This window comes from Rhinopithecus roxellana, chromosome 7 (assembly GCF_007565055.1).
Source record: "Rhinopithecus roxellana isolate Shanxi Qingling chromosome 7, ASM756505v1, whole genome shotgun sequence".
In the NCBI taxonomy this organism is placed as follows: Eukaryota; Metazoa; Chordata; class Mammalia; order Primates; family Cercopithecidae; genus Rhinopithecus; species Rhinopithecus roxellana.
Window position 1 is genome coordinate 127,804,453 of NC_044555.1, and position 16,606 is coordinate 127,821,058.

A 16,606-nucleotide genomic window follows, 5' to 3' on the forward strand; every position below is an offset into this window, starting at 1 on the left:
ATACAGGAGTACATTTATCTTTTATTCAGATTCCTTAAAGTCATTCCATTTTTTAAAAGCTCTATTTTTTCAATAATGACCAAATGCTGCTGCCAAAACAGAAATTTAAGAGACAATTATTATTAATAAACTAATAATCCTCCAGCAATGCTAACTACAATCTCGCTGATAGCCAGGGAAGAAAAAGAAAGATGTAAAAACACTAAAAGCTATTTTGGGGAACTCATTAAAAAAGAAAAACGATATCCTCAAAATAAATACTCAAGCTGCGTCAAATCAGGTACCAAATTGTTTGGAAATGAAATTATCTTTGAGAGGATATTTACTATAAGCAGTCAAGATTTAAACAAATAAAATTATAAGACAAAAAAGGCTCAATTTTGTCCTGAGCATTTGTCATGGTTAAACAGGCAATCTCCTGCAGCTTGAGAATCCAAGGCTATAACTCCGGGGGATGCTCTCAGGACAGAGGACTAAAGGAAATAAATGAAAGAAGGCTGATGTTATAATAGGAGAAAATACTTCAAAAACTGAGTAACAGCTCATTGTGAGCTTGGCACTCAAGATGGAAAATACAACAGCCACTATCTTTGGGCTAAACAAATTGATGATATTAAAAAAAGGAATGATCTAGTCAAACATGGATATAAATATATCCAAAGGTGAACCATTGAAAAAGGGCATCCTTGTTATTTTCCTTACAGTACTGGATATTAGGCGAAAATAGGTGATCAAGAAAGCAATTAAAAGTACGGAAGTTGATTAAAGAAAAAATAATAGGAAGGAAAAATTGAAACATTTGTGAAACCTTCAGTGTACACAGAAGAACACACTTGTTCCAGAGACGGAAGTGATTTGGTTGAGTCTACACACAGCTAGTAAATGGCAGATCTGGACAAGAATAGAAAGTTCCATGATGGCACAGACTTTTGTCTGTTTTTGTTCATTGGAACAAAAACTGAAACATAGTACAGTCTCAATGAATATTTGTTGAAGGAAGGGAGGAAAGGTGGAAGGAAGGATAAATTCAATTGAATTCAAAAAGTATACATTACACAATGTCATTGTGGGGAATTCCAAGACAGTGCATGGCATGGCACCTAACTATAAATTTGTGGAATTGTTGGACTGCCTTTAATTACCTACTCCCTAAATTGACATGGCCCAAATCTTGGGACCATCTCAGTTGCCATGTGGAATTCAACTACAACAATTTAAAATGACTCTCACTGTTCTTTCCTCATGGAGAGAAGTGACTTTCTGAAATAAAGCATTTCGTTTCCACACCAGGCAACTAGTATGTAGTTCCCTGAATTGGTCCAGGAGCTTACAGCCTATCTGGGGTAAACAAGATGTACACAGGAAAGGGTGACTCACTACCAAATGTTATACACTGAGAGCCAAATAAATGGTGTGTATGTCAACCCTGCAGAAAGTCTGATGAATAGAGACTCAACTATGAACTGTTGTAGACAGGGAATCTTGATGGTGAAATAAGAGGCACTAAATGTCAGTAAAGCCTCTTGACTTCCCATTGTAACAGGATCTTGTCTAATGATATTGATGAAAAAATTCTTCATAGTTTTCGAAGTGCTTTCAGTTTGCCTTACCTCCTGTGTTCCTAACAAAGTACTAGGTGATGGGCAAGAATGGGATGCTGATCCTCATTGAAAAGAAGAAAGAAGATGTATTCTCTGAAATGAGAATTCAATCCAGCACGGTATGTGATGGCACCTATCCATTTCGGGGAAGTTGAGAGTCTTAATGTGGATGTTGTTAGCATATGTGGGATAAGAAGATGCAAGATTGGCACAGACAAGTTTAGAAAAAAGGATTGTTTGGCAGTGCAGTAGAATCAAAGCACACCCAGGAAATGTGGAGATGGTGGAGAAGAGGCAAGCACTTCCTCTAGCACACAAGTTCATCTATTCGCTCCCTTGTTCTGCAACAGTGGACAATATCCCCTCCTGGGATAGCTAAGGCTACCACTAGTACATAATGGTGTCTTTATGTGGAATAGCAAAAGGTAACTTCTCTAGGCACCCATTCTTCCAGGTCGGCATGGCCTCACTCCAGAACACAGGGCTTAGTGAGCAAAGCACGGCCTGCATTTCAGCTCCCATTCATTTTCTCGGCCAGGTGTCTTTGAACAATGCACAAACTGAACACCCAGATATGCCCGCCCTGGAAATAGCCCATTCTGTCCTTCACCTGCTATATTAGAATGTGCTTTCTTTTACAGAGTCCAAGTCCACCTCCCAGTGAGATTTGTTGTGCCCTTTCTAGCCACGTGGGAATAGCTAAGCTCCTCTTCCCAGAGACAGTCCTTCAAACACTTAGACTGCTTTTGTGCCCTTCCTCAATCAAGTTACCACACGTAGCTATTTCCTTGAAAAGAAAACCAAACCAGCCCCAAAGCCACAGCAGAACTACAGTGCCATTGAAAGCACACTTGTAGCAGAGTTATCATAAAGGGACTTGAAATACAAGGAAGAACTATATACAGACAAGGATCACGACAAATTTATCGACACTCTAATGGAAGCAATCAAAGCATTAAGGGTTGGGAAAAACAGAAGTAGCTGAATATGGAGGATACATGCACTCAAAAGAGCCTCAGAGTAAAAATAGAGGAAATGGAGAATTGAAGGAACATCAGGACGAAATGAGGGGGAAAGCGTAGTGGAACTATAAAGTATTCCAGACATACAGGCTAAATCATATGGATATGAACTGCTTAGGAAAGAAAATAAAAGAAAAGAAAAGAAAGAAAAGAAAGAGAAGAAAAGAAAGAGGAGGGGAAGAAAGAAAGGGAGGGAGGGAGAGAGTGAGAGGAAGGAGGGAAGGAAGGAAGGGAGGAAGAGGGAGGGAGGGAGGGCCAGGAAAGAAGGAATGAAGAAAAGAAGGAAGGGAGGGAGGAAGGGAGGGAGAGAGAAAGAAAGGAAGGAAGGGAGGGAGGGAGAGAGAAATAAAGGAAGGAAAGAAGGAAGGAAGGAAGGAAGGAAGGAAGGAAGGAAGGAAGGAAGGAAGGAAGGAAGTCAGGGAGGGAGGGAGGGACAGAGGGAAGGGAGGGAGAGAAGGAGGGAGAGATGGAGGGAGGGGAGAGGAAAGAACGAAAAGAATTGGGAGGAAAAAGAGAAAGGCAAGTGGGGAAAGGAGGGAGGGAGGGAGGGAAAAATGGCTCCTTATATCCATACCCAAGTCTAGTTGTCCAGTTTGGGTGTGAGAGTTCACTAATGAATGTGAGGCAGGAGAAGCCAAACCAATGCCTTCCAGATCATTATGCATTTACCATATTTATTGAAACATTAGCTCTGTATCAGGCATCTGCGTATGTGTGCGGGACACGGTGGGTAATTTCTTGATTTTTTTCCCCTAAGGGAAATCCACATAAATGAGCTCTGCAGAATCTGGCTTGAATGATGCTCTCCCTAGTAATGGGCATATCTGAGCTTATGAGCAGCATATTGTCAGTCTGTAGTTGATTGGTTTTATAGTGCCTCAGATGGGCTTTTTCCAAGTCCAGGGCATTTGGATTTTCTTCTGGTATTTCATGTTCTTAAGACTCAGTTTAATTTGCCACAGCACATTCTACCAGATGGCCTCTCCTTTCGTTTTCAGTACCTCTGCTAAATTTGCCCACACAGAGTCTTTGCGCATCCTTTCTTTTGCCAACCATCACCCAGTAAATCTCCTTGCACAAAGCAGTGCTTTCTTCTACAGATTATGTTTGACTGAAGGCTGGATAATTCTGATCACTTGCTGCTCATCAAAATGAGGAGTACACGTCTGAGGGCAAAGGAGAAAAAAAGGCAGCTTCCAACAGGAAACAATGTTTTATGAATATCCTTCATTCCTGTGACTGTGTTTCCATTTCCAGTTTGTGTTTGTTGAGAAAATAGGACAAAGGTAAATAAAAATAAAAAAAAGTCCCACGACCCTAACATACCAACTGTTTTTGTTTGCTGTGAGTTCCCTTCTAGTCTGGGTCCTTAGGCATGTGGGGTTTTTTGTTTGTTTGTTTGTTTTGTTTTTCTTGGACATGGAGTTTTGCTCTGTCACCCAGGCTAGAGTGTAGTGGTGCAATCTCGGCTCACCACAACCTTCACTTCACAGGTTCAAGTGATTTTCCTGCCTCAGCCTACCAAGTAGCTGGGATTACAGGCATAGTATGCCACCACACCCGGCTAATTTTTATATTTTTTTTAGTAGAGAAGGGGTTTCGTCATGTTGGCCAGACTGGTCTTGAACCCCTGACCTGAAGTGATCTGCCTGCCTTGGCCTTCCTAAGTGCTGGGATTACAGGCATGAGCCACCACCTGGCCCTCATGTGTATCTTTTGACAGGGTTGAAAATTTTAGACAAGATACAAATGTGTATCCTGCTGTTTTTCATTTGCCATTATAAACATTTTCCATGCAGTGGCCATAATTATCACTTTAACAGATGCATAATATTCTACAGAGTACATGTATCATAATATATTTAATGGCCTTCACCAAAGACTCAGCATTTTAGATTGCTTCCCTTCCTTTCCTTATTAGGGCTAACTCTACAAATTAAAATCTTCACATTATTTAATATATGGCCTTTCCTCTACTTTAAAGGTTTGATGATAAAAGGAGGTGAATTTTCCTAAGGATTTTTTCCTCAGATAAATTTTCAGGGGCGGATTATTAAGTCAGACTGAATGAACATTTTTATGGTTCTTGATTACTTCATCAAATTTGCTTCCTGAATCAGAGTAATTTTAGCTGCCGCAGGCAACATGTACAGCAGTTTTCTGCCTTATCTTCAACACAAAGAATTATTATTTTCTGAAATGTTTGCTAATTCAAAAGGTATAAGATGCTATCTTGTCATCACTTAATTTGTACCTCTTTGAAAAGCCCTATTTCAACTATTCCCTATAAGCTCAATCACTAGTTATATCCCCTGGTGTGTGAACTGTCTGTTCACGTTCTTTTCCATTAACTTTCTTGGGTGTCTTAAGGTTTTCTTATTAATAATGTAATTATCACCCTTGTCTTTCTTATTCATTGCAAATATTCCCCAAATCTGTTTTCCTTTTGATTCTAAGTATATTTTTATTGTTCATTAGTCTTTACTTCTTAAGCAGTCAAATCTGTAATTTTTTCCTTCATGATTTCTTCAGAACTTACCATGGAATAGATGGTTTCTTAAATGAATTTTCTGCTGTTTCTTGTCTGTGATTTGACTTTTTAAACAAGTTTGTTCTTTAATAATTGAATCTTAAGCCATTTGAAATATATTTTCATACAATATGCTAGGTTAGGAGCTTATAGATGTTTAATTGATAACCAGTTTTCCCGAATCATTAGTTAAATAGCTCTTCCTTTCTTATTCTTTTGTGATGCTCAGTTCATCACAGTAATATACGAATATAAAGATAACACATGAACATCTATTTTCATACCTGTACACTTTTTATTCTGTTCCATTAGCCATACTTCTATTTTGGGACCAAGGTAGTTCTGTTTTAATGACTGTTGTCCTTTATTGTATAATTATCAGTTTTATTTCTTTGAATGGTTAATTGCAAATGTACCAGAGGTGTTTCTTTACAAATTTGGATACAAGAAGAGCAGGCACAGTCTAAATAGTGGCCAAACACTACAGGGATAAGGACATTCACTTCAGAATCAAATCCCTGCTCTGCCATTTGCAAGTTCTGTGACCTTGAGAAAATTATTTAATTTCTTTGAACTGTAGCTTCTCTACATGCAATATGAGAATCAAAGTACTTGTATCTGCATCGTCTCAATACCATAGCCACTGGCCACACTAGCTATTTACATTTTAATTAATCAAAACTAAACAAAATTAAAACTTCAGTTTCTTAGTCGCGCTGGAAACATTTTAAGTGCTTGATATTCACATGTGTTAATAGCTACCAGAGTTAGGTAGTGCTGATATTATAGAAAATTTCAATTACTGCAGAAATGTTTATTGGCCAGACCTGTGTAGGGTTGACGTGACAGCTAAATATTTCATGGAAAACACTTAGTAAACAATCTAGCACATAGTAATCACTTTACGGAACTAGTTGCAGTAGTGAAAGTCTGAACCATGAAGTACCTACAAGGAAAACGGAAAGGATCTACATCAAGAAAGCTTATCTGCAACTCAAACCAAGAGACCATTTAGAAATCAATGGCTGAGGAAGCTGAGGAAATTCACCTGTCTGATTAAGGTGAACAAGCAGGGCCTCACCCCCAGAATACAATTTCAAAAGGTGCTCGGATTCTTCAGGATTGGGATCTGGCACCCTCTGCAGAACAATCTCTCCTGGAAAAGAGGTGGTTTTCTCAGAGAGAATATACATGGAAGTATTTCAACTCTGTTCTCCATGGAACATTCATTGTCTGTAATTTGGTGTCTTGAGTGAAATCCTCACAGAAGAGTGCATCTTAAGGGTCTGAGCAATCAGTGTCAGTTGGCAATACAATTAGTAAATAAACTGTCACGTTAGAGTTACAGATCAGTGACTTATACATTTGCCTGTTTTTTTCCACTTTTATTACATATTTATTTATTTAAAGAAACAGAGTCTCACTCTGTTGCCCAGGCTCAAGGGCAGTGACACAATCATGGCTCACTGCAGCCACCACCTCCTAGGCTTAAGTGATCCTCTCAACTCAGCCTCCTGAGTAGCTGGGACTGCAGGTACACAGTGACACACCCCACTAACTTAATTGTTTTTTTTTTTTTTTTTTTTTTTTTTGAGATGGGGTTTCACCGTGTTGCCCAGGCTGGTCTCAAACTCCTTGCCTCAAGTGATCCTCCTGCCTTGGCCTCCCAAAATGCTGGGTTTATAGGCATGAGCCACTGCATCTGTCCAAATGTGGTTGCTAAAATCATTCCTCCAAAGTTTGATAAACTCTGGGTAAGCTGATGAAACTGAATTGAGGATCAGCAAAGTAAAAGAATTCAGGAACTTCATCAAGGGAGTTTCTATCCAAAAGACTCTATTTAAAAAGAGCTCTACTATCCTCATAAGCATTGTATCCACTACAAACAAGAACCACTCATCTTCATCCCTAAAAATATCCATCAATATGCAGACAATTAAATATTGAAGAAGGCTTACTATGCCTCCATAACATTCCTCATGAAGGAACAGGCAGCAATCTTTGCTGTTCTGCAGCCTCCACTGATGATACCCAGGCAAATAGGGTCTGGATTGGACCTCCAGCAAACTCCAGCAGACCTGCAGCAGAGGGGTCTGATTGTTAGAAGGAAAACTAACAAAGAGAAAGGAATAGCATCAACATCAACAAAAAGGACATCCACAGAGAAACCCCATATGAAGGTCAGGAACATCAAAGACCAAAAGTAGATAAATTCATGAAGATGAGGAAAAACCATCGCAGAAAGGCTGAGAATTCCAAAAACCAGCACACCTCTTCTCCTCCAAAGGTTCGCAACTCCTCGCAAGCAAGGGAACAAAAACAGATGGAGAATGACATTGACGAACTGAGAGAAGTAGGCTTCAGAAGGTGGATAATAACAAACTCCTTTGAGCTAAAGGAGCATGTTCTAACCCAATGCAAGGAGGCTAAGAACCTTGAAAAAAGGTTAGAGGAATTGCTAACTAGAATAACCAGTCTGGAGGAGAACATAAAGGACCTGATGGAGATGAAAACACAGCATAAGAACTTCATGAAGCATATACAAGTATAAACAGCCAAATTGATCAAGCGGAAAAAAGGATATCAGAGATTGAAAATCAAATTAATGAAATAAAGTGTGAAGACAAGATTGGGGAAAAAAAGAATAAAGCAGAACAAACAAAAGCCTCCAAGAAATATGGGAATATATAAAAAGATCAAACCTACGTTTGACTGGGGTAAATGAAACTGACGGGGAGAATGGAACCAAGTTGGAAAACACTCTTCTGGATATTATCTAGGAGAACTTCCCCAACATAGCAAGACAGACCAACATTCAAATTGAGGAAATACAGAGAACACCACAAAGATACACCTCCAGAAGAGCAACCCTAAGAAACATAATCATCAGATTCACCAAGGTTGAAATGAAGGAAAAAATGTTAAGGGCAGCCAGAAAGAAAGGTCGGGTTACCCACAAACAGAAGCCCATCAGACTAACAACAGATCTCTCTGCAGAAACCCTACATGGCAGAAGAGAGCGGGGACCAACATCCAACATTCTTAAAAAAACCAATTTTCAACCCAGAATTTCATATCCAGCGAAACTAAGCTTCATAAGCAAAGGAGAAATCAAATCCTTTACAGACAAGCAAATGCTGAGAGAGATTGTCACCAATTGGCTGCCTTACAAGAGTGCCTGAAGGAAGCACTAAACATGGAAAGGAAAAACCAGTACCAGGACCTGCAAAAACATACAAAACTGTAAAGACCATTGATACTATGAAGAAACTGCATCAATTAATGGGAAAAGTAACCAGCTAGCATCACAAGGATCAAATTCACACATAACAATATTAACCTTAAATGTAAATGGACTAAATGCTCCAATTAAAAGACACAGACTGGCAAATTGGATAAAAAGTCAAGACCCATCAGTGTGCTGTATTGAGGAGACCCATCTCATGTGCAAAGACACAAATAGGCTCAAAATAAAGGGATGGAAGAAGATTTAACAAGCAAATGGAAAGTAAAACAAAGCAGGGATTGCAATCCTAGTCTCAGATGAAACAGACTTTAAACCAACAAAGATCCAAAAAGACAAAGGCATTACATAATGGTAAAGGGATCAATACAACAAGAAGAGCTAACTATCCTAAATATATGTGCACCCAATACATGAGCACCCAGATTCATATAGCAAGTTCTTAGAGACCTAAAAAGAGACTTAAACTCCAACACAATAATAGTGGGAGACTTTAACACCCCACTGTCAATATTAGAACAATGAGACAAAAAATTAACAAGGATATTCAGGACTTCAACTCAGCTCTGGACCAAGTAGACCTAACAGACATCTACAGACCTCTCCACTCCAAATCAACAGAATATACATTATTCTCAGCATCACATAGCACTTATTCTAAAACTGACCACATAATTGGAAGTAAAACATTCCTCAGCAAATGAAAAAGAACAGAAATGATAACAAACTGTCTCTCAGACCACAATGCAATCAAATTAGAATTCAGGATTAAGATGCTTACTCAGGCACACCCAAGATGGCCGAATAAGAAGAGCTCCAGCATCCAGGTCCCAGCATGAGTTGTCGACAAAGAAGACAGGTGATCTCTGCACTCTCAACTGAGGTACCGCGTTCACCTCATTGGGGAGTGCCAGACAATCAGTGCTGGTCAGCTGGTACAGACCGACCAGCGAGAGCTGAAGCAGGGAGAGGCATCACCACACCTGGGAAGCACAAGGGGAAAGGGAAGACCTTCTCCTAGCCAGGGGAACTGAGACACACAACACCTGGAAAATTGGGTAACTCCCACCGTAATACTGCGCTTTACCAACGGTCTTAGCAAATGGCACGCTTGGAGATTATATCCCACACCTGGCCCAGAGGGTTCCATGCCCATGGAGCCTCCCTCACTGCTAGCACAGCAGTCTGAGATCTAACTGCGAGGCAGCAGCAAGGCTGGGGGAGGGGCGCCCGCCATTGCTGAGGCCTAAGTGGGTAAACAAAGCCATCGGGAAGCTCAAATTGGGTGGATCCCACCACAGCTCAAGGAGGTTGGCCTGCCTCTGTACACTCCTCCTCTGGGGACAGGGCATAGCTAAACAAAAAGAAGCAGAAAGCTCGGCAGAGGTAAATGCTCCTGTCTGATAGCTTTGAAGACAGCAGTGGATCTCCCAGCACAGAGGTTGAGATCTGAGAACGGACAGACTGCATACTCAAGTGGGTACCTGACCCCTGAGTAGCCTAACTGGGAGACATCCCCCACTACGTGCAGACTGACACCTCACACCTCACATGGCGGGGTACACTCCTGAGAAAAAGCTTCCAGAGCAAGAATCAGACAGCAACACTAGCTGTGCAGCAATATTCTATCTTCTGCAGCCTCTGCTGCTGATACCCAGGCAAACAGGGTCTGGAGTGGACCTCAAGCAAACTCCAACAGACCTGCAGCTGAGGATCCTGACCGTTAGAAGGAAAACTAACAACAGAAAGGACACCCACACCAAAACCCCATCAGTACGTCACCATCATCAAAGACCAAAGGCAGATAAAACCACAAAGATAGGGAAAAAGCAGGGCAGAAAAGCTGGAAATTTAAAAAATCAGAGCACATCTCCCTTCTAAAGGAATGTAGCTCATAGCCAGCAACGGAACAAAGTTGGACGGAGAACGACTTAGACGAGTTGAGAGAAGAAGGCTACAGTCGATCAAATTTCTCAGAGCTAAAGGAGGAACTATGTAACCAGTGCAAAGAAACTAAAAACCTTGAAAAAAGAATGGACGAATGGATAACTAGAATAATCAATGAAGAGAAGACCTTAAAAGAACTGATAGAGATGAAAACCATAACACGAGAAACACATGACAAATGCACAAGCTTCAGTAACTGACTCGATCAACTGGAAGAAAGAGTATCAGCGATTGAAGATCAAATGAATGAAATGAAGTGAGAAGAGAAGTGTGGAGAAAAAAGAGTAAAAAGAAATGAACAAAGCCTACAAGAAGTATGGGATTATGTGAAAAGACCAAATCTACGTCTGGTTGGTGTGCCTAAAAGTGACAGGGAAAATGGAACCAAGTTGGAAAACACTCTGCAGGATATCATCCAGGAGAACTTCCCCAACCTAGTAAGGCAGGCCAACATCCAAATTCAGGAAATACAGAGACCGCCACAAAGATACTCCTCGAGAAGAGCAACTCCAAGACACATAATTGTCAGATTCACCAAAGTTGAAATGAAGGAAAAAATGTTAAGGGCAGCCAGAGAGAAAGCTCGGGTTACATACAAAAGGAAGCCCATCAGACTAACAGCAGACCTCTCGGCAGAAACTCTCCAAACCAGAAGAGAGTGAGGGCCAATATAAAACATTCTTTTTTTTTTTTTTTTTTTTTTTTTTTTTTTTTGAGACGGAGTCTTGCTCTGTCACCCAGGCTGGAGTGCAGTGGCCAGATCTCAGCTCACTGCAAGCTCCGCCTCCCGGGTTTACGCCATTCTCCTGCCTCAGCCTCCCGGGTAGCTGGGACTACAGGCGCCACCACCTCGCCCGGCTAGTTTTTTGTATTTTTTAGTAGAGACGGGGTTTCACGGTGTTAGCCAGGATGGTCTCGATCTCCTGACCTCGTGATCCGCCCGTCTCGGCCTCCCAAAGTTCTGGGATTACAGGCTTGAGCCACCGTGCCCGGCCCAAAACATTCTTAAAGAAAAGAATTTTCAACCCAGAATTTCATATCCAGCCAAACGAAGTTACATAAGTGAAGGAGAAATAAAATCCCTTACAGACAAGCAAATTCTTAACTATTTTGCCACCACGAGGCCTACCCTACAAGAGATCCTGAAGGAAGCACTAAACATGGAAAGGAACAACAGGTACCAGCCATTGCAAAAACATGTCAAAATGTAAACTCGTTCAAGGGTAGGAAGAAACTGCATAAACTAGCAAGCAAAATATCATAATGACAGGATCAAATTCACACATAACAATACTAACATTAAATGTAAATGGACTAAATGGTCCAATTAAAAGAAACAGACTGGCAAATCGGATAAAGAGTGAAGACCCATCAGTTTGCTGTATTCAGGAGACAAATCTCACATGCAGAGACACACATAGGCTCAAAATAAAGGGATGGAGGAAGATCTACCAAGCAAATGGAAAACAAAAAAAAAGCAGGGGGTGCAATCCTAGTCTCTGATAAAACTGACTTTAAACCATCAAAGATCAAAAGAGACAAAGAAGGCCATTACATAATGGTAAAGGGATCAATTCATCAGGAAGAGCTAACTCTCCTAAATATATATGCACCCAATACAGGAGCACCCATTCATAAAGCAAGTCCTTAGAGACTTGCAAAGAGATTTAGACTCCCATACAATAATAATGGGAGACTTCAACACCCCACTGTCAACATTAGACAGATCAACGAGACAGAAAGTTAACAAAGATATCCAGGAATTGAACTCAACTCTGCACCAAGCAGCCCTAACAGACATCTACAGAACTCTCCGCCCCAAATCAACAGAATATACATTCGTCTCAGCACCACATCACACTTATTCCAAAGTTTACCACATAATTGGAAGTAAAGCACTCCTCAGCAAATGTAAAAGAACAGAAATTATAACAAACTGTCTCTCAGACCACAGTGCAATCAAACTAGAACTCAGGACTAAGAAACTCAATCAAAACTGCTCAAATACATGGAAATGGAACAACCTGCTCCTGAATGACTACTGGGTACATAACGAAATGAAGGCAGAAATAAAGATGTTCTTTGAAACCAATGAGAACAAAGATACAACATACCAGAATCTCTGGGACACATTTAAAGCAGCATGTAGAGGGAAATGTATAGCACTAAATGCCCACAAGAGAAAGCAGGAAACATCTAAAATCGACACCGTCACATCACAATTAAAAGAAATGGAGAAACAAGAGCAAACACATTCAAAAGCTAGCAGAAAGCAAGAAATAACTAAGATCAGAGCAGAACTGAAGGAGATAGAGACAGAAAAAACCCTTGAAAAAATCAATGAATCCAGGAGCTGGTTTTTTGAAAAGATCAACAAAATTGATAGACCGCTAGCAAGACTAATAAAGAAGAAAGGAAACAAGAACCAAATAGACACAATAAAAAATGATAAAGGGGATATCACCACCGATCCCACAGAAATACAAACTACCATCAGAGAACACTATAAACACCTCCAAGCAAATAAATTAGAAAACCTAGAAGAAATGGATAATTTCCTGGACATTTACACTCTACCAAGACTAAATGAGGCAGAAGTTGAATCCCTGAATAGACCAATAGCAGGCTCTGAAATTGAGGCAATAATTAATAGCCTACCAACCAAAAAAAGTCCAGGACCAGACAGATTCACAGCCGAATTCTACCAGAGGTACAAGGAGGAGTTGGTACCATTCCTTCTGAAACTATTCCAGTCAATAGAAAAAGAGAGAATCCTCCCGAACTCATTTTACGAGGCCAACATCATCCTGATACCAAAGCCTGACAGAGATACAACAAAAAAAGATAATTTTAGACCAATATCCCTGATGAACATCAATGCAAAAATCCTCAGTAAAATACTGGCAAACCGAATCCAGCAGCATATCAAAAAGATTATCTACCATGATCAAGTGGGCTTCATGCCTGGGATGCAAGGCTGGTTCAACATACGCAAATCAATAAACATAATCCAGCATATAAACAGAACCAAAGACAAAAACCGCATGATTATCTCAATAGATGCAGAAAAGGCCTTTGACAAAATTCAATACCCTTCATGCTAAAAACTCTCAATAAATTCGGTATTGATGGAACGTATCTCAAAATAATAACAGCTATTCATGACAAACCCACAGCTAATATCACACTGAATGGGCAAAAACTGGAAGCATTCCCTTTGAAAACTGGCACAAGACAGGGATGCCCTCTCTCTCCACTCCTATTCAACATAGTGTTGGAAGTTCTGGCTAGGGCAATCCGGCAAGAGAAAGAAATCAAGGGTATTCAGTTAGGAAAAGAAGAAGTCAAATTGTCCCAGTTTGCAGGTGACATGATTGTATATTTAGAAAACCCCATCGTCTCAGCCCAAAATCTCCTTAAGCTGATGAGCAACTTCAGCAAGGTCTCAGGATACAAAATCAATGTGCAAAAATCACAAGCATTCTTATACACCAGTAACAGACAAACAGAGAGCCAAATCATGAATGAACTCCCATTCGCACTAGCTTCAAAGAGAATAAAATACCTAGGAATCCAACTTAAAAGGGATGTAAAGGACCTCTTCAAGGAGAACTACAAACCACTGCTCAGTGAAATCAAAGAGAACACAAACAAATGGAAGAACAAACCTGCTCATGGATAGGAAGAATGAATATTGTGAAAATGGCCATACTGCCCAAGGTAATTTATAGATTCAATGCCATCCCCATTAAGCTACCAAAGACTTTCTTCACAGAATTGGAAAAATACTGCTTTAAAGTTCATATGGAACCAAAAAACAGCCTGCATTGCTAAGACAATCCTAAGCCAAAAGGACAAAGCTGGAGGCATCACGCTCTAACTGACATCAAACTATACTACAAGGCTACAGTAACCAAAACAGCATGGTACTGGTACCAAAACAGAGATATAGACCAATGGAACAGAACACAGCTCTCAGAAATAATACCACACGGTCTACAGCCATCTGATCTTTGACAAACCTGACAAAAACAAGAAATGGGGAAAGGATTCCCTATTTAATAAATGGTGTTGGGGAATTGGCTAGCCATAAGTAGAAAGCTGAAACTGGATCCTTTCCTTACTCCTTACACGAAAATTAATTCAAGATGAATTAGAGAATTAAATGTTAGACCTAAAACCATCAAAACCCTAGAAGAAAACCTAGGCAATACCATTCAGGACAGAGGCATGGGAAAGGACTTCATGACTAAAACACCAAACCAATGGCAACAAAAGCCAAAATTGACAAATGGGATCTAATTAAACTAAAGAGCTTCTGCACAGCAAAAGAAACCACCATCAGAGTGAAGAGGCAACCTACAGAATGGGAGAAAATTTTTGCAATCTACTCATCTGACAAACTACTAATATCCAGAACCTATAAAGAACTCAATCAAATTTACAAGAAAAAAAAAACCCCATCAAAAAGTGGGCAAAGGATATGAACAGACACTTCTCAAAAGAAGACATTCATACAGCCAACAGACACATGAAAAAATGCTCATCATCACTCGCCATCAGAGAAATGCAAATCAAAACCACAATGAGATACTATCTCACACCAGTTAGAATGGCAATCATTAAAAAATCAGGAAACAACAGGTGCTGGAGAAGTTGTGGAGAAACAGGAACACTTTTACACTGTTGGTGGGACTATAAACTAGTTCAATCACTGTGGAAAATAGTGTGGCGATTCCTCAAGGATCTAGAAGTAGAAATACCATTTGACCCAGCCATCCCATTACTGGGGATATACCCAAAGGATTATAAGTCATGCTGCTATAAAGACACATGTACACATATGTTTATTGCGGCACTATTCACAATAGCAATGACTTGGAATCAACCCAAATGTCCATCAGTGACAGAATGGGTTAAGAAAATGTGGTACATATACACCATGGAATACTATGCAGTCATAAAAAAGAGGATGAGTTCGTGTCCATTGTAGGAACATGGATGCAGCTGGAAACCATCATTTTCAGCAAACTATCACAAGAACAGAAAACCAAATACCGCATGTTCTCACTCATAGGTGGGAATTGAACAATGAGATCACTTGGACACAGGAAGGGAAACATCACACACTGGGTCCTATTGTGGGGAGGGGGTAGAGGGGAGGGATAGCATTAGGAGATACACCTAATGTAAATGACGAGTTAATGGGTGCAGCACACCAAGATGGCACATGTGTATATATGTAACAAACCTGCACATTGTGCACATATACCCTGGAACTTAAAGTATAATAATAAAAAAAAAAAGAAAATGTGGTACATATACACATGGAATACTATGCAGCCATAAAAAAGGATGTTCGTGTCCTTTGTAGGGACATGGATGCAGCTGGAAACCATCATTCTCAGCAAACTATTGCAAGAACAGAAAACCAAACACCGTATATTCTCACTCATAGGTGGGAATTGAACAATGAGATCACTTGGACACAGGAAGGGGAACATCACACACTGGGTCCTATTGTGGAGAGGGGTAGGAGAAAGGGATAGCATTAGGAGATATACCTAATGTAAATGACGAGTTAATGGGTGCAGCACACCAACATGGCACATGTATACATATGTAACAAACCTACACGGTGTGCACATGTATCCTAGAACTTAAAGTATAATAATAAAAAAAAAAATCACCATGAAGACTAAGAAATCCATGGAGAAGATCGTGAATATAAATAAACATGTATAATAAAAAAAAAAAGAAATGTCATCTCTACTAAAAATAGAAAAATTCGCTGGGCATGGTGGCAAGTGCCTGTAATCCCAGCTACCCAGGAGGCTGAAACAGGAGAATTTGGGGGGGAAACTGGATATCCACATGCAAAATGATGAAATTAGACCCTTATACCATACAAAATAATCAATTCAAAGCTTTAGGAGATATACCTTATATAAACGACGAGTTAATTGGTGCAGCACACCAACATGGCACATGTATATATATGTAACAAACCTGCACGTTGTGCACATGTACCCTAGAACTTAAAGTAAAATTAAAAAATAAAAATAAATGAAAAAAAGAAGCTTACTCAAAACCTCATGACTACATGGAAACTAAACAGCCTGCTCCTGAATGACTACTGAGTAAATAATGAAATTAAGGCAGAAATAAATAAATTCTTAGAAACCAATGAGAACAAAGACACAACGTACCAGAATCTCTGGGACACAGCTAAAGCAGTGTCTAGAAGGAAATTTATAGCACT

At 40.0% G+C, this 16,606-nt stretch overlaps 1 protein-coding gene across 2 annotated transcripts in view; it reads right to left on the bottom strand.

Moving 5' to 3' along the window:
• Positions 1–16,606, bottom strand: part of HS6ST2 (heparan sulfate 6-O-sulfotransferase 2) — a 363,209-nt gene that overhangs the window by 248,892 nt on the left and 97,711 nt on the right. The window lies entirely within an intron of this gene.